The 23,722-nt window shown below is 39.0% G+C and overlaps 1 protein-coding gene across 1 annotated transcript in view; it reads right to left on the bottom strand.

Moving 5' to 3' along the window:
• PDE1A (phosphodiesterase 1A) overlaps window positions 1–8,849 on the bottom strand; it is a 401,628-nt gene extending 392,779 nt beyond the window's left edge. Inside the window, exon 1 of the mRNA XM_060409673.1 lies at window positions 8,593–8,849. The gene's annotated coding sequence lies outside the window, so the exon portion shown is untranslated. The remainder of the gene's footprint in view (window positions 1–8,592) is intronic.
• Between the last annotated feature and the right edge of the window lie 14,873 nt (window positions 8,850–23,722).

Genomic DNA, 23,722 nt, shown 5'->3' with positions numbered 1-23,722 from the left:
CCCACAGACTTTCTCAGGTTGCCCATTGGTTGCCAATAGACTTAAAACTCTTTCTTCTCAGGCCCTTTCCTTTTTATATTTTCTTTAAAATGATTTTAAAATGGTAGTTTCATTTATATAGTTAAGACCATCTGCACGCACATTTCATAGTTTCACTTACTTACTATGAAGAGCAGCATTTTGCACATTTCCTAAATATAAAACTACATATAAAGTCACCGGGGAAGCACCAAATATAAAACTACATATCAATATTAAGGACAATTTTTAAACAATACTAAAAAATGCAAAGCCAAAAATGAAAGTTATCCATAACCCCTGAGAGAAAATAACCACTAAAAATGAGATTATGCTATAGAAGTTTATAAGATTGTGTACTCCTTTACACTTTTAAAATTTTACAATAAACGTTTTCCCATTACCTTATCTTTACTTCAAAATTGTCCATCTAACTGCTGCATAGTATACCATCATTTGGTTGTACCATAATTTAGGCCATCCCCATTTATTTTTTCCAATTTTCCTTTATTTAAATAATCTACTAATGAACATTTTGGCATATCAGTGCTTGGTTGCATCTCTATTTCTTAAGATAAATTTGTAGAAAAAATTTATGTTGAGTTATAAATCTGGTATAATTTCCTTAACATTTATTCAAATTTATTCTCAAATCTGCAATCTGTGAATGTTACAATATCAGGGTACCTTGACTAATAATAATAATTATCTACTTTTCTTTTGAATTATTACCAATATTATAAGCAAAAAAAGTCTTTAATTTAAATTTGCTGTTGAGATTTTTTTGTACTAACTATTTGGGGGTATTTTTTGGCTCTTTGTACCACTTTACCAAAATACTTGCTCCACTTTTTGTTCATTTTCCTCTTAAAGGGTTTACAATATTTTATTATTGATTTGTAAACATTCCTTATTTACATTTCTAGGGAAAACCACTAGACCATTCAGGTATGATCTAAATCAAATCCCCTTTGATTATACAGTGGAAGTGACAAATAGATTCAAGTGATTAGATCTGATAGACAGAGTGCAAGAAGAACTATGGATGGAGGTTCATGACATTGTCAGGGGCAGTGATCAAGATCATCCCCGAGAAAAAGAAATACAAAAAGGCAAAATAGTTGTCTGAGGGGCATTACAAATAGCTGAGAAAAGAAGAGAAGCAAAAGACAAAGGAGAAAGGAAATATATACCAATTTGAATGCAGAGTTCCAAAGAATAGCAAAGGAGAGATAAGAAAGCCTTCCCAAGCAATTAATGCAAAGAAATAGAGGAAAACAATAGAATGGGAAAGACTAGAGATCTCTTGAAGAAAATTAGAGATACGAAGAGAACATCTCATCCAAGGACGGGCACAATAAAGGACAAAAACAGTATGGACCTAACAGAAGCAAAAGATACTAAGAAGAGGTGACAACAATACACAGAAAACTATACAAAAAAGATCTTAATGACTCAGATAACTACGATGTAGTGATCACTCACCTAGAACTAGACATCCTGGAATGCGAAGTCAAGTGGACCTTAGGAAGCATCACTATGAACGAAGCTTGTGAATGGGATGGAATGTGATGAACTGTGGTGTTGGAGAAGACTCTTGAGAGCCCCTTGGTCTGCAAGGATATCCAACCAGTCAATCCTAAAGGAAACCATCCCTGAATATTCATTGGAAGGACTGATGCTGAAGCTGTAGCTCCAATACTTTGGCCACCTGATGTGAAGAACTGATTCACTGGAAAAGACCCTGATGCTGGTGAGAGGGTAACAGGCAGGAAGGCCAGAGGTCTCCAAATGGAGGAAATAGGCTGCAAGTATCAGACATTCTCATGACCAAGATAATCACGATGGTATGATCACTCTCCTAGAGCCAGACATCCTGGAATGTGAAGTCAAGTGGGCCTTAGAAAGCATCACTACAAACAAAGCTAGTGGAGGTGATGGAATTCCAGCTCAGCTATTTCAAATCCTGAAAGATGAGGCTGTGAAAGTGCTGCACTCAATATGCCAGCAAATTTGGAAAACTGACAAGTGGCCACAGGACTGGAAAAGGTCAGTTTTCATTCCAATCCCAAAGGAAGACAATGCCAAAGAATGCTCAAACTACCACACAATTGCACTCATCTCACACGCTACTAAAGTAATGCTCAAATTCTCCAAGCCAGGCTTCAGCAATACGTGAACTGTGAAATTCCAGATGTTCAAGCTGGTTTTAGAAAAGGCAGAGGAACCAGAGATCAAATTGCCAACATCTGCTGGATCATGGAAAAAGCAAGAGAGTTTCAGAAAAACATCTATTTCTGCTTCATTGACTATGCCAAAGCCTTTGACTGTGTGGATCACAATAAACTGTGGAAAATTCTGAAAGAGATGGGAATACCAGACCACCTGACCTGCCTCTTGAGAAACCTGTATGCAGGTCAGGAAGCAACAGTTAGAACTGGACATGGAACAACAGACTGGTTTCAAATAGGAAAAGGAGTACATCAAGGCTGTATACTGTCACCCTGCTTATTTAACTTCTATGCAGAGTACATCATGAGAAACGCTGGACTGGAAGAAGCACAAGCTGGAATCAAGATTGCCAGAAGAAACATCAATAACCTCAGATATGCAGAGCACACCACCCTTATGGCAGAAAGTTAAGAGGAACTAAAAAGCCTCTTGATGAACGTGAAATAGGAGAGTGAAAAGGTTAGCTTTAAAGCTCAACATTCAGAAAACGAAGATCATGGCATCTGGTCCCGTCACTTCATGGCAAATAGATGGGGAAATAGTGGAAACAGTGTCAGACTTTATTTTTTTGAGCTCCAACATCACTGCAGATGGTGACTGCAGCCATGAAATTAAAAGACGCTTACTCCTTGGAAGGAGTTATGACAAACCTACGTAGTATATTCAAAAGCAGAGACATTGCTTGGCCACTAAAGGTCTGTCTAGTCAAGGCTATGGTTTTTCCAGTAGTCATGTATGGATGTGAGAGTTGGACTTTGAAGAAAGCTAAGCATCAAAGAATTGATGCTTTTGAACTGTGGTGTTGGAGAAGACTCTTGAGAGTCCCTTGGACTGCAAGGAGATCCCACCAGTCCATTCTGAAGGAGATCAGCCCTGGGATTTCTTTGGAAGGAACGATGCTAAAGCTGAAACTCCAGTACTTTGGCCACCTCATGCGAAGAGTTAACTCATTGGAAAAGACTCTGATGCTGGGGAGGATTGGGGGTAGGAGGAGAAGGGGACAACAGAGGATGAGATGGCTGGATGGCATCACCGACTCAATGGACATGAGTTTGAGTAAACTCCGTGAGTTGGTGATTGACAGGGAGGCCTGGTGTGCTGAGATTCATGGGGTAGCAAAGAGTCGGACACGACTGAGCAACTGAACTGAACTGAACTGATACAAATTTAAAAAGAGTTTTCTCTTAAAATTCTTTGTTTCCATAATGACACTTGATTCCACCTGAGCTTAACTTTTCTCGTACCTTGAGCTAACCAATGCATTTTTCTTAAGGAAATGTTTGTCTTAAGCTATGTTGATGTACTTTGCATTTACCCCAGACTCTGCCTAAAGGCTCAGAACCGACTTGACAATCCAGTATGTTATACTCGTACATTGTTCTCATCATCTATGTTGATGAAACTATATATTTGTATAGGAATCTGCCTGTCTTCAAGATTCATGTCAATTGTTTTATGGCCTGGGATGACTCACCTGGTGCCAAGATTATCTCAGAATGCATCTTGTCAGTGAGGGACCTAGTGCCATTCTCTGAGTTTTGAGACATCTCCTATCTTTAGTTAGCAGACTGCTAGTAGCCATATAACATTCAGCTAAAGACTAGCAGGGGGGTATTCTTTCTGCCCCCTTCTGATATCTATGTCAGAAGCTTTCTCTATCTCTTTTATACCTTTGTAAAACTTATTACACAAAAGTTCTGATCAATCAAGCCTTGTCTCTGGCCCCGGATTGAATTATTTTCCTCCGGAGGCCAAGAATCCCGGCATCTTTCATGGTTCAGCAACAACCTTTCACTGGGAAAGATTGAGGAGAAGAGAAGAAGGGGATGACAGAGGATGAGGTTGTTGGATGGCATTTCTGACTTGATGGACTTGAGTTTGAGTAAGCTCCAGGAGCTGATGATGGACAGGAAGCCTGGTGTGCTGCAGTCCATCAGGTCACAAAGAGTCGGACATGACTGAGCAACTGAACTGAACTGACATGTTCTTTAGGTATTTATATTAACCTCTGGTCTATCATGAATGTTTAGTGAATTTAGTGCATGCAAATATTATTTTTGTTTACCTTTTGTAGTTTTCATTATATTTCTTGGTGTGGTCAGTTTTTTATGTAGTCAAATCTGTCTGTCTCTTCTTTGTGTTTCTCTCATTGTTCTTTTGCCTTGGAGGTTTCCCCCCATATCAGTAGCGAATACTTAATGACTTCAATTTTATTCTAATTGATTGATAGTTTCATTTTATTTATGTAATAATCTAATTATTATGGAATTTATATGTGTTTACATGAAAAGCGCACATCTAGCTATTTTTTCCCAAAGATTTCACCCAAAGTCTAAAACCATTTTTTGAATATTTTCTTCAGCTCTCACTGATTTGTATTGTGGCTATTATCAAACATTATATTTTAATACATACTAGTATTTTGTCCCTGAAGCATCTGTACTATTTTATTGTTCCATCTGTCTGATATATAAGTCTCACAGATAATTACTAATAAGATATTGATGCATTTTAAACTATATTTAATAGGTATTATTTTCAAGTGCCTTTTCCAGGTATATATCTCTATCAATGTTGCATCAATATTTCAATAATTATGCTCATTTTATCAATAAGGAAACAAGTAGAAGAGATTGAACCCTATGGCTAGTACATGACCGGGTCAGAATTTAAATCTAGTGTGTAATTCCGAAACTGTATGTGTGTGTTCAGTTACTCAATTGTGCCTGACTCTTTGCAACCCCAAGGGCTGTAGCCCACCAGGCTCTCTGTCCATGCATTTTTCAGGCAAAAATGCTGGAGTGGGTTGCCATTTCCTATTCTAGGGAATCATCCAGAGCCAGGGATCAAGCCCAAACTCACATCTCTTATGTCTCCTACACAATCAACAGGCAGATTCTTTACCACCATGCTACTTGGGAAATTTTTAATTCCAAAACTAGTACTCTTTAGTTCTTCTTTTTTATGAAAGGGAAGCTTTATTTAATTTTTTTTAACGGAAATATGGTTGATTTACAATGTTGTGTTAGTTTCAGGTGTGTAGTAAGTTAAGTCAGTTTTCAGTTCAGTTCAGTTCAGTTCAGTCAGTCATGTCTGACTCTTTGTGACCCCATGAATTGCAGCAGGCCAGGCCTCCCTGTCCATCACCAACTCACAGAGTTCACTCAAACTCACGTGCATCGAGTTAGTGATGCCAGCCAGCCATCTCATCCTCTGTTGTCCCCTTCTCCTCCTGCCCCCAATGCCTCCCAGCATCAGAGTCTTTTCCAATGAGTCAAATCTTCGCATGAGGTGGCCAAAGTACTGGAGTTTCAGCTTTAGCATCAGTCCTTCCAAAGAAATCCCAGGGCTGATCTCCTTTAGAATGGACTGGTTGGATCTCCTTGCAGTCCAAGGCACTCTCAAGAGTCTTCTCCAACACCACAGTTCAAAAGCATCAATTCTTCGGCGCTCAGTTTTCTGCACAGTCCAACTCTCACATCCATACATCACCACAGGAAAAACCAAGCCTGGACTAGACGGACCTTTATTGGCAAAGCAATGTCTCTGCTTTTGAATATGCTACCTAGGTTTGTCATAACTTTCCTTCCAAGGAGTAAGCGTCTTTTAATTTCATGGCTGCAGTCACCATCTGCAGTGATGTTGGAGCTCAAAAAAATAAAGTCTGACACTGTTTCCACTGTTTCCCCATCTATTTGCCATGAAGTGATGGGACCAGATGCCATGATCTTCGTTTTCTGAATGTTGAGCTTTAAAGCTAACCTTTTCACTCTCCTATTTCACGTTCATCAAGAGGCTTTTTAGTTCCTCTTAACTTTCTGCCATAAGGGTGGTGTGCTCTGCATATCTGAGGTTATTGATGTTTCTTCTGGCAATCTTGATTCCAGCTTGTGCTTCTTCCAGTCCAGCATTTCTCATGATGTACTCAGCATGTAAGTTAAATAAGCAGGGTGACAATATACAGCCTTGACATCCTCCTTTTCCTATTCGGAATCGCTCTGCTGTTCCATGTCCAGTTCTAACTGTGCTTCCTGACCTGCATATAGGTTTCTCAAGAGGCAGGTCAAGTGGTCTGGTATTCCCATTTCTGCCAGAATTTTCCACAGTTTATTGTGATCCACAGTCAAAGGCTTTGGCATAGTCAATAAAGTAGAAATAGATGTTTTTTCTGGAACTCTCTTGCTTTTTCCATGATCCAGCAGATGTTGGCAATTTGATCTCTGGTTCCTCTGCCTTTTCTAAAACCAGCTTGAACATCTGGAAGTTCACAGTTCACATATTGCTCAAGCCTGGCTTGGAGAATTTTGAACATTACTTTAGTAGCATGTGAGATGAATGCAATTGTGTGGTAGTTTGAGCATTCTTTGGCATTGTCTTCCTTTGGGATTGGAATGAAAACTGACCTTTTCCAGTCCTGTGGCCACTTGTCAGTTTTCCAAATTTGCTGGCATATTGAGTGCAGCACTTTCACAGCCTCATCTTTCAGGATTTGAAATAGCTGAGCTGGAATTCCATCACCTCCACTAGCTTTGTTTGTAGTGATGCTTTCTAAGGCCCACTTGACTTCACATTCCAGGATGTCTGGCTCTAGGTGAGTGATCACACCACTGTGATTATCTGGGTTGTGAGAATCTTTTTTGTACAGTTCTTCTGTGTATTCTTGCCACCTCTTCTTAATATCTTCTGCTTCTGTTAGGTCCATATCATTTCTGTCCTTTATCGAGCCCATCTTTGCATGAAATGTTCCCTTGATAGCTCTAATTTTCTTGTAGAGATCTCTAGTCTTTCCCATTCTGTTCTTTTCCTCTATTTCTTTGCATTGATATCTGAGGAAGGCATTCAATCTCTTCTTGCTATTCTTTGGAACTCTGCATTCAGATGCTTATATCTTTCCTTTTCTCCTTTGCTTTTCGCTTCTCTTCTTTTCACAGCTATTTGTAAGGCCTCCCTAGACAGCCATTTTGCTTTTTTGCATTTCTTTTCCATGGGGATGGTCTTGATCCCTGTCTCCTGTACAATGTCACGAATCTCAGTCCATAGTTCATCAGGCACTTTATCTATCAGATCTAGTCCCTTAAATCTATTTCTCACTTCCACTGTATAATCATAAGGAATTTGATTTAGGTCATACCTGAATGGTCTAGCGGTTTTCCCTACTTTCTTCAATTTTGGTCTGAATTTGGCATTAAGGAGTTCATGATCTGAGCCACAGTCAGCTCCTGGTCTTGCTTTTGCTGACTGTATAGAGCTTCTCCATCTTTGACTGCAAAGAATATAATCAATCTGATTTTGGTGTTGACCATCTGGTGATGTCCACATGTAGAGTCTTCTCTTGTGTTGTTGGAAGTGGGTGTTTGCTATGACCAGTGCATTTTCTTGGGAAAGCTCTATTAGCCTTTGTCCTGCTTCATTCCGCATTCCAAGGCCAAATTTGCCTGTTACTCCAGGTGTTTCTTGACTTCCTCCTTTTGCATTCCAGTCCCCTATAATGAAAAGGACATCTTTTTGGGGTGTTAGTTCTAAAAGGTCTTTTAGGTCTTCATAGAACCATTCAACTTCAGCTTCTTCAGCGTTACTGGTTGGGGCATAGACTTGGATTACTGTGATATTGAATGGTTTGCCTTGGAGACGAACAGAGATCATTCTGTCATTTTTGAGATTGCATCCAAGTACTGCATTTTGGACTCTTTTGTTGACCATGATGGCTACTCCATTTCTTCTGAGGGATTCCTGCCCGCAGTAGTAGATATAATGGTCATCTGAGTTAAATTCACCCATTCCAGTCCATTTTAGTTCGCTGATTCCTAGAATGTTGACATTCACTCTTGCCATCTCCTGTTTGACCACTTCCAATTTGCCTTGATTCATGGACCTAACATCTAGGTTACTATGCAAAATCGCTCTTTACAGCATCAGCCCTTGCTTCTATCACCAGTCACATCCACAGCTGGGTATTGTTTTTGCTTTGGCTCCATCCCTTCATTCTTTCTGGAGTTATTTCTCCACTGATATCCAATAGCATATTGGGCACCTACTGACCTGGGGAGTTCCTCTTTCAGTATCCTTTTATTTTGCCTTTTCATACTGTTCATGGGGTTCTCAAGGCAAGAATAGTGAAGTGGTTTGCCATTCCCTTCTCCAGTGGACCACATTCTGTCAGACCCCTCCACCATGACCCGCCCATCTTGGGTGGCCCCACATGGCATGGCTTAGTTTCATTGAGGTAGACAAGGCTGAGATCTGTGTGATTAGATTGACTAGTTTTCTGTGATTATGGTTTCAGTGTGTCTGCCCTCTGATGCCCTCTCACAACACCTACCATCTTACTTGGGTTTCTCTTACCTTGGATGTGGGGTATCTCTACATGGCTGCTCCAGCAAAGCACAGCTGCTGCTCCTTATCTTGGACGAGGGGTATCTCCTCACCACAGTCCCTCCTGACTCTGAATGTGGAATAGCTCCTCTCGGCCCTCCTGTGCCCGCGCAGCCACCGCTCCTTGGACATGAGGTTGCTCCTCTCAGCTGCCCCTCCTGACTTCGGGTGTGGGATAGCTCCTCTTGGCCTCTCCTGCGCCATCGCAGCCCGGCACTCTCAGCCGCCACCCTGCATATAAATATATATATTCCTTTTTTACATTTTCTTCCATTATAGGTTATTACAACATATTGAGTATAAAGTAGTTCCTTGTGCTATACAGTAGGTTCTTGTTATCTATTTTATATATAGTAGTATATATATTTTAATCCCCAACTCCTAATTTATCCCTCACCTGCCCCTTTCCCCTTTGATAACCATGAGTTTGTTTTCTATATCTGAGTCTATTTCTGTTTTATTAATCAGTTCATTTAAATCATTTTAGATTCCACATATTAATGGTATCATGCAATATTTTCTTTCTCTATCTGGCCTACTCAGTATGCTAATCTCTAGGTCCATCCTCTTTACTCTTCTTTTTAAAGCAGTCTAGTTTAAAAACAAGTTGAGGTCAAGAGAGAAGAACATGAAATCTTCTAACAGAGAACCAGACAGACAGACAGGAGGCAGAGGTAGACATTGGTCAGAAACTTCTATATCAGATCTTATATATGGGGTAGACAACAGATTCTGGTCAATTCATCATTTTCTTTAGTTTACTGTTGAGTGTTCTCCAGTGAGCAAATGCTTCTTCCTCGGGATCACTTGGCAGGCCAAGGCCTCCACTTAGGCCTTGCTCCAGACTTGGGCAGTCTCCTCAAATGTGAGCTTGAGTTTCTCTCCTGAAAGGGCCTGCAGTGTCTGGTATCTCTAGCCTTCCTTTTCAATTTTTCATGTGTAATCCTCAACATACTATGTCAGGTATCTTCAGTGAGGAAAGCATTTTGCTGGTGGCATCATCAGAGAAGCCAAATCCTAGCCTCATGTGCCACACCTGGAAAGGTCAACTTTTTGGCCGTGGGCCTTTCCCTTCCAAGTCCTTCCAAGGGACAGCAGCCACATTCACAGAAGCAGAAGTGTTGAGCAAGGAAGGGGTCAAGCTGGGTAGGTCTGCTTGGGGCCCTTCCTCTCCACTAGCCTCTGAGGACCCTCCTGTTCATCTTGGGACAGCATCCCTGAAGGGTCTTCTAGGAAGGTGGGTGTTATGTGTTTATGGAAGGAGTGTCTGAGGAATAAGAACCAGATTTTGATCCTTGGAAGTGCCATTTGTTTTGAAAACCCCCTGGACCTATGAGAGCTTGAGGTGTCCAGGCCACGCATGGCAGCCCAGTCTGACTGCAGGAAGCCTGTCTTCAAAGGCTGGTTTCATGTACCCTGGAGGGGGTTGCCCCACTGCTGTTTCTGGAGAATTCCTTTGGTCATTTGGGTGTCTACTTGATTCTTTCTGGGTCCAGATTTGAGGAGAGTTTTCTAACCCAGTGTTGTCTTCAAAGCAAAACAAGCCTGAGGCTCACTTCTCATGCTAGGACGTTAAATCCTGTGCATCTGTACCCTGCAAAGGAAATTGAAAAGTCCTCTAGCTTTGCCTACATTCTTGGATGGCATACTCTGCATCAGAAAAAGAACAGATGCTCTTACAGTAAGTGCTGGTGGTGAAAACAGAAAATCGCAATTTTTCATACTTTTGTCACCAGGGACAGTTTTGTCATTTAAGGTCTGCAGACCCATTCAGCCCACTTGCTGAGGGGCTGAGTATCAAGCAGGGCTGAGCTTCTTATATTTATTGCTTTGTCCCTGGTCCATCTCACCTTGTTGCTAGTCCTGTTTTATATTTCATTGCTTTTATGCTTTCTTACTTTCCCATTATGTCTTCTAACTTTGCTGTTTATCAGAAAATGATTCATTTTTTATAATTCATATTATCCAAATAACAATGAATTTTATATTAGTTCTGATTTTTTAGTTAATTATCTTGGAGCTTTAGGTAGTTTAGGTAATCCTGCTAGCTATGAAAAATTATCTTTTGCCTTCTCTTTTGCAGTATCTTTTTAAGTGCCTGAATGTTAACCTGTGGTACATAATTAATTTCTCAGCTATTCTTGGTGAGCATTTATGTCGTTTTAAATTTAAATGAAAAAAAACCACACCCATTTTCATGTTCATGTAGTGATTCTCATGTCCTTGAGACTTATTATTAAAATGTCAACTTTAAGTCACATTCCTATGGCTGTGTTACAAATCACTAACTGACCCTTATGAAGAATGAATTTTAAATTAATATTTCTTGGATTCAGAAAAATTACACTTTTTTTCTGTAAAGATCAAAGAAACACTTTCCTTCTGGATGTCAACAATCTGCCTTTTAAAAAAAAAAAGCAGAAATTAACACAACATTGTAAACCAACTATACATCAATGTGAGAAAAAAAAGCAGAAATTTAGGCCTACTGATAATGGTCAAGTGAAGAGTCAAAAATAGAGATTAAAGGACCCTGCTCATCTTCAGTGGTATTAGAATGAGCTGAATGATGGCATTTGTACAGCTGTGACTGCAAGATTAATGTGCTATTTGCAATGTTGTAATCTGCATCCATAAGCAGATTACATCCTAAATTTACACTTCTTTTACTATTGTGATTTGTATCAACCGAAAACTTAGTAAGTATAATGTCATTAAAAAGTCTTAATTTTTCCAAAATATCATAAAAGAGGCATTTATTTTTCTGTTTAGGCACACATCATGTGCCTACTCACTCTTAGCATTATTTTAATATATTATATTCTCTTACTACATTTCTGTAACAGTTTACAGAATATTATAAAAAATATTTCCATCTCTAAAACACTAGTGCTTGATAGATCTTCAGTTCAAGAAATATTTATTTATTCAATAATAGAAAATATTACAACCCATTCTGGTACTCTTGCCTGGAGAATCCCAGGGATAGGGGAGCCTGGTGGGCTGCCATCTATGGGGTCACACAGAGTTGGACATGACTGAAGCAACTTAGCAACAGTAGCAGCAGAAAATATTAAGTGCCTACCATATGCTAATCATTGATTTGGATGGTAAAGAAGATTGCCCAGCAGCAAAGAAGACCATCAAGAGTTGTAAGAAACAGGCAATAAACACAGTGAAAACTGCCTTGGAGAAAGAATAAAGCAATGTGACAGATTTTATATTCCAAATATTGGAGAATATATATCTCTCATCCCACATGTTCTTCTTACAATTGATACATTGACACTGGTCCATCAGGATACAAGGCCTATACCCTTCTCTCCCTTGAAGCTGGGTAAAATTTTGTAACTGCCCCAACTAATAGAAAACAGCAGAAGTGACATTGCCTGATTTCCCAAGGCTAGGTCATAAACACGTGATATGGCTTATGCCTCTCTTTATCTCTCTCTCTCTCAGAGTAATTGTTCTGACTGTCCTGAAGCCACCATGCAGGAGAGACCTTATAGAGAAAGAGAAAAGTAACTTAGGAAAACCAGCTGTTCCAGTTCCCAGTCTTTTGACCAGACCAGATGCCAGTTGTGTGAATGAAGGGTGAGAGGTGACCCCAGAGACAACTGTCTGACTGCAACTTCATGAGAGACCCCAAGCCAGAACTGCCCAGCTAAGCTACTCTCAAATTCCTCACCTGTAGACACTGTGGGAGATAACAATGATTATTGTTGTTTTAAGCAGCTAACTTTTGATACAATTTCTGATGCAGCCATAGAAACTGGGAGAAGCAGAGTAAAGGAAAAGAGAGTGATAGGAGGGCATTAGATTTTACTGATAATCAAGACGGGCTTCTCCAATGATGTAACACTTGAGCAGAGAATGAAACTGAAGTGAATGAAACCATAAGAAAGCCATGTTGCTGTTGTTTTCGGTCATATGCAACTCTTTTGCAACCCCATGGACTGTTGCCCACCAGGCTCCTCCATCCATGGGATTTCCCAAGGAAGAATACTGGAGTGGATTGCCGTTTCCTTCTCCAGGGAATCTTTCTGACCCAAGGATCAAACCAATGTCTCCTGCAGTGCAGGCAGATTCTTTACTATATTCCTTATCACTGAGTCCCCTGGGAAGCCTGAAGAAGCCATGTTCATATTCATAGAAAGAGAAATCCAAGCAGAGGTAACAGCAAATAAAAGCATCCTGAGAGAAACAAAAGTAAACAAGTGGGACCTGATTAAACTTAAAAGCTTTTGCACAGCAAAGGAAACTATAAGCAAGGTGAAAAGACAACCCTCAGAACAGGAGAAAAGAATAGCAAATGAAAGAACTGACAAAGGATAAATTTCTAAAATATACAAGCAGTCCATACAACTCAATACCAGAAACACAAACAACCCAATCAAAAAGTGGGGAAAAGACCGAAACAGGTTTTCAAAGACATTTCTCCAAAGAGGACATACAGATGGCTAACAAACACATGAAAAGATGCTCAAAAATCGCTCATTATTAGAGAAATGCAAATCAAAACTACAATGAGCTATCACTTCACACTTGTCAGAATGGCCTTCATCAAAAAGTCTATAAACAATAAATGCTGGAGAGGGTGTGGAGAAAAGGGAATGCTCTTGCACTGTTGATGGGAAAGTAAATTGATACAGCCACTATGGAAGACAGTATGGAGATTCCTTAAAAAACGAGGAGTAAAAACACCATATGACCCAGCAATCCCACTCCTAGGCATATACCCTGAGGAAACCAAAATTGAAAGATATATGCATCCCATTGCTCATTGCAGCACTATTTACAATAGCTAGAACATGGAAGTAACCTAGATGTCCATCAACAGATGAATGGATAAAGAAGTTGTGATAAATCTACACAGTGGAATATTACTCTGCCATAAAAAGGAAAACATCTGGGTCAGTTCTAATGAGGTGGATGAACCTAGAATCTATTACGCAGAGTGAAGTAAGTCAGAAAGAGAAAGATAAATACCATATTCTAACACATATATATGGAATCTAGAAAAATGGTCCTGAGGATTTTATTTGTAGGGCAGCAATGGAGAAACAAACATGGAGAATAGACTTATGGACATGGGGAGAGGAGAGAAGAAGATGAGATGTATGGAAAGAGTAACATGGAAACTTACAGTACCATGTGTAAAGTGGATAGTGAGCGGGAATTTGCTGTGTGGCTCGGGGAACTGGAGCAGGGGCTCTGTGTCAGCCTGGAGGGGTGGGATGGGGAGGGAGGTGGGAAGGAATATGTGTATACCTATGGCTAATTCATGTTGAGGTTTGACAGAGGATGGCAGGATTCCTTCTAGCAGTTGTCCTTCAATAGAAAATAAATATATATATATATATATTTTTTAAAGCATCCTGAGGCTAGGGATACTTGGCACACAGGACAACCAGCAAAGGGCTAGGTTGCTGGTGGAAAGCAAACTAGAGGATGAGTGATTGGATGATGCCAGGAGTTATATCCATGAAGAACATTAGAGGCTTTTGAAAATTTGAAGGATTGTGTTCTATGTGTGGGTGTGGTGGTTTAGTCACTCAGCCATGCCTGACTCTTTTGAGACCCCATGTACTATAGCCCACCAGGCTCCTCTGTTCATGGGATTTCCCAGGCAAGAATACTGGAGTAGGTTGCCATTTCCTTCTCCAGGGAATCTTCCTGACCCAAGGATCCATCCTGTCTCTGTGTCTTCTGTATCACAGGCAGATTCTTTACTGACTTAGCCACCAGGGTGTAAATGGGACACTTTTGAAGGATTTTGAGTGAGAGAGTCAAGGGTTCTGATTTATGTGCTGAAAGCACCCTCTAGTTGATTTACCCTGATATTGTCTCTCTCACTGGCTTTGTTCCAACTATACTAGCCTTTTTTCTGCTGATTAAACGTTTATGTGTGTGTGTGTTCAGTCCCTCAGTCATATCTGACTCTTTGAAACCTCAAGGACTGTAACCCACCAGGCTCCTCTGTCCATGGGATTTCCCAGGCAAGAATACTAGAGTGGGTTGCCATTTCCTACTCTGAGGGATCTTTCAGAGGTTGAACTCAAATCTCTTGCATACCCTGCATTGGCTGGCAGATTCTTTGCCACTGTACCACCTGGGAAGCCCCATTGATTAAACAAACATACAAAGCTCTTGCCTCACTTAGGGCTTTTGAGATTCCTCTCCCTTTCACCAGCACCTGTCTCATACCTTCAAATGTGTGCTTCTGCTGGTATCCTTGGTCTCTCTATCCAACCAAAACTACCAGTCTGCTTTTGGTGATGCTTTCAGTCACATCATCCTGTATTTTACCTTTTTGTGGCCTGTTGTTCTTTCTCCCATGTAAGCTCCATGAAAACAGGGACCATATCTTTCTTGCTTGTTGATAGGCCTACAACACTTAGAACAGTGTTTGAAATAAAGTAGGTGCTCCACCAATACTAGTTAAGTAAATGTCATGAACAACCATATCTTCCATAGATATTGTGAAGATTAAGTGATATAATGTATGAAAAGATATTGACCTACAATTAATTTAGAGAATTTAGATTTTATTTTTTCTTTCCCAGTTTAACATTTTTTAAATTTTGTAAAAACCATATGTTTTAAAATAGAGCAGGAACTTTATCTCTACTCTTATTTGCTTTTTGCAATATAAGCAAAATAGCTTAAATATTTGGCTCCTTTCAAATGTTCTGCTTTAAATTCCAAAATTAATCTAGTAATTATTAATACCTTACAAATGGACTCTAGACAACAGAAACACTTCAATACATGTGAATAGAGATTTTTAAATCTAAATATTCATTGGAAATACTTTAGAACTAATAATGAGTTCAGCTTCTAACCCTATACCATGCTGGTAATCTAATTTCGCTAGTCATCTTATGCATTTTTTATATTTGAATTTCTTAGTCTATAAATAAGAAGCCAAATAGGTAAAGATAAGCTCATATCTATTTCTAGCCTCACCATTTACCCATTCAGTAATCTTAAAGGAAATTATTATACTTAACATTTCTGGTTTCATCAGCTATAATGTGCCGCTAATAATAGAACTTGCTTCATTAGGTTGTCATGGAAGTCACAGAGAGATAATACATATAACATAGCCACCATGGTCCTTCACTGAAGAAAAGAGTCAACACATGAGAACTACCATTACAAAATAAGGAGATTTAAGAAAAGTCGCCCTGCCAACCTTGGACGGTTCTTGTGAGGCTCAGCCTCTAATGTTTATGAAAAATTATCACACATCTAAATTACTTTTAAAGCCATTCCAGATTGACCATTAGGCCTATATTTGTTCATACTTAATTAATTTAACTGATAATAGAGTATTAATGCAATGAACATAGGAGAAACTCTAGAAATATTTAGTTACTTAGTTATGAATATTTATAGGCAAATCTGCTCTGACTTAATTACCTCCAAATGTTAGAAAGGGAAATATTAATTAAGATTTAAAATCCCAAACTAACTACTGTAAATGAAGCTTTATCTGAATAGAGCAGGAAATGAGTGCCTTAAGGCTATGCCTGGACATTAAAACTCCTTTTCCAACTAATAAACCTATGAATTCTAAGTCCAAAGCTTCAAAATTAAAATCAATTTGAGGGTCATACATTGGGTATTTATAAATATTTACTGAAAATATTTTAAAACCTAGTGTAATTTATATAATTATAAAATACATTGCTTTTATTAGATAATTTTTAAATTAGGTATTGTCTTTCCAAATTAGTTTGAAATTTTATAATATCTAAAGATAATTTTAGGAAAATATATAAAGTTAAAAACTCAACCTTAAATACTTAAATATATGTTAACATATATTCTGTGATTATTATTAACTATGCTCAATTTAACAAAAAATAGATGCATTTTTAGCCTTTATTTGACAGATGTATCTATGTATGTGCTTTAAGACCAAATTACTTTATAACCCTAGAGAAAATGCAAAATTTTTTTAACTGCTACCAAGTAGTTTTATCAAGCAAATTTGGGATAAAACATAAAAATCACTAGGAATGTATGAAAATATTTAACATTATATAAAAATTAAAATTTTTTGTACTGTCAGTGTAAGTGCTACATATTCTATATAATATGTTAGCCATTCATTCCCTCAAGCAGAATCATTTTACCGTGATTCCAGATATTTATTCTATAAATTTTTACTGAGTACCATGCTAGTTAGTTGCTATATGAATCTAATTTATGATCCAAATAATAAGCCTGACATAACTTTGGAATCAGGAAAGAAAAACTAAATAGTTCATTTTGACTATGTGGATCACAATAAACTGTGGAAAATTCTGAAAGAGATGGGAATCCCAGACCACCTGACCTACTCTTGAGAAACCTATATGCAGGTCAGGAAGCAACAGTTACAACTGGACATGGAACAACAGACTGGTTTCAAATAGGAAAATGAGTATGTCAAGGCTGTATATTGTCACCCTGCTTATTTAACTTCTGTGCAGAGTACATCATGAGAAATGCTGGACTGGAAGAAACACAAGCTGGAATCAAGATTGCTGGGAGAAATATCAATAACCTCAGATATGCAGATGACACCACCATTACGGCAGAAAGTGAAAAGTAACTCAAAAGCCTCTTGATGAAAGTGAAAGAGGAGAGTGAAAAAGTTTGCTTAAAGCTCAACATTCAGAAAACGAAGATCATGGCATCTGGTCCCATCACTTCATGGGAAATAGATGGGGAAACAGTGGAAACAGTGTCAGACTTTATTTTTCTGAGCTCCAAAATCACTGCAGATGGTGATTGCAGCCATGAAATTAAAAGACGTTACTCCTTGGAAGAAAAGTTATGACCAACCTAGATAGCATATTCAAAAGCAGAGACGTTACTTTGCCGACTAAGGTCCGTCTAGTCAAGGCTATGGTTTTTCCTGTGGTCATGTATGGATGTGAGAGTTGGACTGTGAAGAAGGCTGAGCGCCGAAGAATTGATGCTTTTGAACTGTGGTGTTGGAGAAGACTCTTGAGAGTCCCTTGGACTGCAAGGAGATCCAACCAGTCCATTCTGAAGGAGATCAGCCCTGGGATTTCTTTGGAAGGAATTATGCTAAAGCTGAAACTCCAGTACTTTGGCCACCTCATGCAAAGAGTTGACTCATTGGAAAAGACTCTGATGCTGGGAGGGATTGGGAGCAGGAGGAGAAGGGGACGACAGAGGATGAGATGGCTGGATGGCATCACTGACTCGATGGATCTGAGTGAGCTCCGGGAGTTGATGATGGACAGGGAGGCCTGGCATCCCGCGATTCATGGGGTCGCAAAGAGTCGGACACGACTGAGCAACTGAACTGAACTGAATACTTCATATATTCTAAATGTAAAACTCGATTGCATTCTTTTATTATTTCTATTTTTATTATTTGAGATTACTATGCATCTCATTTTTATTCTTTACAGTATATTTTATTATCTTATTAAAATAAAATAACAATGAAAATAAAAATAAACTCAAAAATTGGGACCTAATTAAACTTAAAAATTTTTTGCACAGCAACGGAAACCATAAGTAAGACCAAAAGACAACCCTCAGAATGGGAGAAAATATTTACAAATTAAGCAACTGATAAAGGATTAATTTCTAAAATATACAAACAGCTCACACAGGTTAATATCAAAAAACAAACAACCCAATCAAAAAATGGGCAGAAGTGCTAAACAGACATTTTTCAAAGAAGACGCACAGATGACCAACAAATACATGAAAAGATGCTCAACATCAGTCATTATGAGTGAAATGCAAATCAAAACTGCAGTGAGGTATCACCTCACACTGGTCAGAATGGCCATCATCAGAAACCCTACAAACAGTAAATGCTGGAGAGGCTGTGGAGAAAAGGGAACCTTCTTTCACTGTTGGGTGGGAATGTAAATTGATACAGCAACCACAGAGAAGTTTCCTAGTTTTAAACAACTAAAAACAGACTACCATATGATCCAGCAATCAGACTAGTGGGCATATAGCCAGAGAAAACCATAACTCAAAAAGGCACATGCACCCCAACGTTCGCTGCAGCACTATTTACAACAGCCAGGACATGGAAGCCCCTAAATGTCCATCAGCAGAGGAATGGATGAAGATGTGGTACCTGTGGTACATGATGAACATGAAGTTCACGTGGTACAATGGAATATTACTCAGTCATACAAGTGAATATAATTGGGTCATTTGTAGCGATGTGGATAGACCTAGAGTCTGTTATACTGTGATGCAGAGTGAAGAAAGTCAGAAAGAGAAAAACAAATATCATATATTAACACATATATGTGGAATCTAGAAAAATGTTATTCAGTTCAGTTCAGTTCAGTCACTCAGTCACGTCCGACTCTTTGCGACCCCATGAATCGCAGCACGCCAGGCCTCCCTGTCCATCACCAACTCCCAGAGTTCACTCAGACTCACGTCCATCGAGTCAGTGATGCCATCCAGCCATCTCATCCTCTGTCGTCCCCTTCTCCTCCTGCTCCCAATCCCTCCCAGCATCAGAGTCTTTTCCAATAAGCCAACTCTCTGCATGAGGTGGCCAAAGTACTGGAGTTTCAGCTTTAGCATCATTCCTTCCAAAGAAATCCCAGGGTTGATCTTCAGAATAGACTGGTTGGATCTCCTTGCAGTCCAAGGGACTCTCAAGAGTCTTCTCCAGCACCACAGTTCAAAAGCATCAATTCTTTGGCGCTCAGCTTTCTTCACAGTCCAACTCTCACATCCATATATGACCGCTGGAATAACCATAGCCTTGATTAGACGGACCTTTGTTGGCAAAGTAATGTCTCTGCTTTTCAACATGCTATCTAGGTTTGTCATAATTTTTCTTCCAAGGAGTAAGTGTCTTTTAATTTCATGGCTGCAGTCACCATCTGCAGTGATTTTGCAGTCCCAAAAAGTAAAGTCTGAGACTGTTTCCACTGTTTCCCCATCTATTTCCCATGAAGTGATGGGACCAGATGCCATGATCTTCGTTTTCTGAATGTTGAACTTTAAGCCAACTTTTTCACTCTCCTCTTTCACTTTCATCAAGAGACTTTTGAGTTCCTCTTCACTTTCTGCCATAAGGGTGGTGTCATCTGCATATCTGAGGTTATTGATATTTCTCCCGGCAATCTTGATTCTAGCTTGTGCTTCTTCCATCCCAGTGTTTGTCATGATGTACTCTGCGTAGAAGTTAAATAAGCAGGGTAACAATATACAGCCTTGACGTACTCCTTTTCCTATTTGGAACCAGTCTGTTATTCCATGTCCAGTTCTAATTGTTGCTTCCTGACCTGCATATAGGTTTCTCAAGAGCAGATCAGATGGTCTGGTATTCCCATCTCTTTCAGAATTTTCCAGTTTATTGTGATCCACTCTGTGGTGACCCAAATGGGAAGAAAATCCCCCAAAAAAGAGAGATATGTGTATATGTATTGTTGATTCACTTTGCTGTACAGCAGAAACTGACACAATATTGTAAAGCAACAATACTCCAATAAATATTAATTAAAAATAATAAAATAATAATACTTATTTTGGGAATAGAAATCTCTTGGTTCCATGGCATATCTTTAGAATTTCTACTCCATGTATTTATGTCAATTGATGATAAATCTGAGTTCTTAAAGATGTCCAACTAGTGCAGAAAAGCCAATTGTCAAGATAACAACTTGGATGTTTCTCAGCTTTCACATTTGTTTAGAATTTTCGGCCGAACCCATATGTTTGTCTTTTAGGGAGAAATCATGCTAATGAAAATAAGCATATGTCTCCAGATTCGAAAGCCAGAACTTACAGGACAACGAGAAAGCAGATCAGAGGATGAGTACATTTATCAAAATGATCATTGACGTTCATTACTTCCATATCTCTTTATCCCTTTGGCATTTGTAGGAGTCTCTGTTTTGTGAATGTGCTCTGAGTAAGTCTACTCAAGTCGGCTCTGTTTTATTGTTACAAATCCAGGAAGTTTGGGCAGCAGGAAGTGTAGCCATCAGAAGACAGGTGAGCCTCTGCTGACACAGGCTATGCAAATATTGAAGACCACCAGATACACTTTGTAACTGACCGTATATGAAATGTTGATGGTGTGAATAGCTCAGATATAAAAATATCAATATTTTAATTATATTTATTTATGTTTTCCAAAATTTGACCTAAAAAAAAAATAGAACTTACAGGTTGGCTTGACTAATTCCAAGCAGCACACCGTCAACTGTAAGATTAGTCCCTAAGAAGTTACTGACTATTGTTGCGAGCCACTACAACTTGCTCTTATAGCTGTATCTAATCAGACAAACTAAATGACAAGATTCTAAAGGTCAAGGACTGTGATTTCTCTGGGGTACTTCATCCTCAGTGTTCAAAATTATGATTTACATCTTTATACATCAGGCTACACACGGAGCAGAGCATGATTCCATGATGGACAATAGAGTGTGGGAGAATTTTTTGGGGGGTGAGGGTTACTTGTTATGTCTTGTTTTGTTTTATTTTGTTCATGACATTAAAATTGCACTTAACCTTATTTTAATCAAAGACATGTAATTTTTAAACAGTGGAAACATCTTTCAGAAGTGAGTGTATTTTTTCATGAAAAAAGTAAATGTCTTATCTTTCAAGGTTAGTCTATATTAAACTCAAAACACTCTTACTTAAAGACTCTTGTAGATTATGAGATTTATAATTTATCTGAAATGTTCTTCCTATTAGAGTTTATTTTTAATAGGATTTAGACTAAAACTATAAGGCAATTGAGCAAAGCATTATGAAGCACCATATGGGCTTCTAAACTAAGAAGATGATACACACAGGTCCTGCCAACTACTCCTCTCTGTCTCCTTCCCCACCTGCCAGTCTCCCACCACATCCTGAATTCTGTCATGATATCGGGTGCCTTTGGTATAAATTACTGAACAGTGGTCTCTATGTTCTTCAATAAGGATCTCTTAATCATAAAAGGCAGAAAATAAAAAGAACCCTAACCTTACTGAAAATTGGCAACCTGCTTACAGTTATAGGGCTATCAACATATAAACATTTCCAAATGGAGATTAGAGGTGAGAAGCAATTACTTGACCGTAATTAGAGCCCAAGCCTAGGTGATGAATAGAAACTGACAAAGTTAAAGCAGAGCAGATTGCTCAGAGTGGCAGCTAGACACTCCCTGACAGGAGCAAACAAAAAAGAACTGAAGCACAACACAGTCGTCTTATTTTTCTCCCCTGTTTATAGTCCACTTTTAAGGGTTTTCTCTTCTATAGGAAGAGAGATGCTTCCTTTTATTGTTTATGCTTCCTTCTACTGTCCACACGTAGATCCTTGAATCTAAATGATTCTTTAAGTCATAAGAAAAAAATGCTGTGCACAATATTCATTAAAACATGAGCTTGGGGACACACTGCTAGCTCAGAAAATTAAACATCTGTAGAACCTGCTCTGGTGGCAAGAAATCAAGGTCAGCCTAAGGGAAAAAAAAATGCACGAGAGGTGGGTTTGTTTGATATATATTCTTTCTCATTCCTAATCCCTTCTCCTTCTTCTCATTTCAGTTGGGAGAATCTCTTTCAAAATGCTGTGTATGTAATATTGTTTCAACACTTTATAATTACCGTTACTAGCTTTGCTTTTCTGCATATATCATCTGTGCCTTCTTGATTCTCTCCATGTTTGTCTCTCTGAGAAGACCCAGAAAGCAAAGTCAGGCCTACTTTACCAAGAGCCCCAGAAAGGGCTAACTAAAACACGTAATTCATAGAGACATTTGTCAAACTCTTTAGATTGCATAGAAAGTATGCATGGACAAACATCCTAAAAAAATATAGGTCTACATTCATCCGCATGTAAGAGATTAAGGCTATTGTTGCCTATGTAATGTGATTTGGCAGCTACTGAAAGACCCACTCTGACCAAAAAGACCCTCAGAAATGACCTATTACAGATCTGAAAATATCTATGATTAGGATACAGTGCATCAGTGCTGCTTTCTTAAAATTAAAGGCCAAAGCATTTGAGTTACTTTTCAACACTTTGCATTAATTAATTGATCAATTAATGAATTCCAATACTCTGAAAGGTTAGTACATACTATAAGTAAGTTTTGAAGAAGAAGGAACTTCTAGAAAGTTAAATAACAGTGCTTATCATAGCAGTATCTGAGGATCGGTTCAGTTCAGTTCAATCACTCAGTCGTGTCCGACTCTTTGCAACCCCATGAACTGCACCATGCCAAATCTCCCTGACGTCACCAACTCCCGGAGTCCACCCAAACCCATGTCCATTGAATCAGTGATGCCATCCAACCATCTAATCCTCTGTTGTCCCCTTCTCCACCTGCCCTCAACCTTTTCCAGCATCAGGGTACTTTCAAATGAGTCAGCCCTTTGCATTAGGTGGCCAAAGTATTAGAGTTTCAGCTTTAACATCAGCCCTTCCAATGAACACACAGGACTGATCTTTAGGATGCACTGGTTGGATCTCCTTGCAGTCCAAGGGACTCTCAAGAGTCTTCTCCAACACTGCAGTTCAAAAGCATCAGTTCTTCAGCGCTCAGCTTTCTTCACAGTCCAAATCTCACATCCATACATGACCACTGGAAAAACCATAGCGTTGACTAGATGGACCTTTGTTGACAAAGTAATGTCTCTGCTTTTTAATATGCTATCTAGGTTGGTCATAACTTTCCTTCCAAGGAGTAAGTGTCTTTTAATTTCATGGCTGCAATCATCATCTGCAGTGATGTCAGAGCAAAAAAATAAATAAATAAGTCTAACACTGTTTCCACTGTTTCCCCATCTATCTGCCGTGAAGTGATGGAACTGGACGCCATGATCTTTGTTTTCTGAATGTTGAGCTTTAAGCCAACCTTTTCACTCTCCTCTTTCACTTTCATCAAGAGGCTCTTTAGTTCTTCTTCACTTTCTGCCATAAGGGTGGTGTCATCTGCATATCTGAGGATATTGATATTTCTCCCGGCAATCTTGATTCCAGCTTGTGCTTCTTCCATCCCAGTGTTTCTCATGATGTACTCTGCATAGAAGTTAAGTAAACAGGGTTACAATATACAGCCTTGTACATGGAGAAGATGTAGAAG

The sequence above is a fragment of the Ovis aries genome, chromosome 2, assembly GCF_016772045.2.
Source record: "Ovis aries strain OAR_USU_Benz2616 breed Rambouillet chromosome 2, ARS-UI_Ramb_v3.0, whole genome shotgun sequence".
Classification (NCBI taxonomy): Eukaryota; Metazoa; Chordata; class Mammalia; order Artiodactyla; family Bovidae; genus Ovis; species Ovis aries.
The sequence above is the reverse complement of the archived record's forward strand: the minus strand, read 5'-3'. Positions and strand labels throughout refer to the sequence as shown.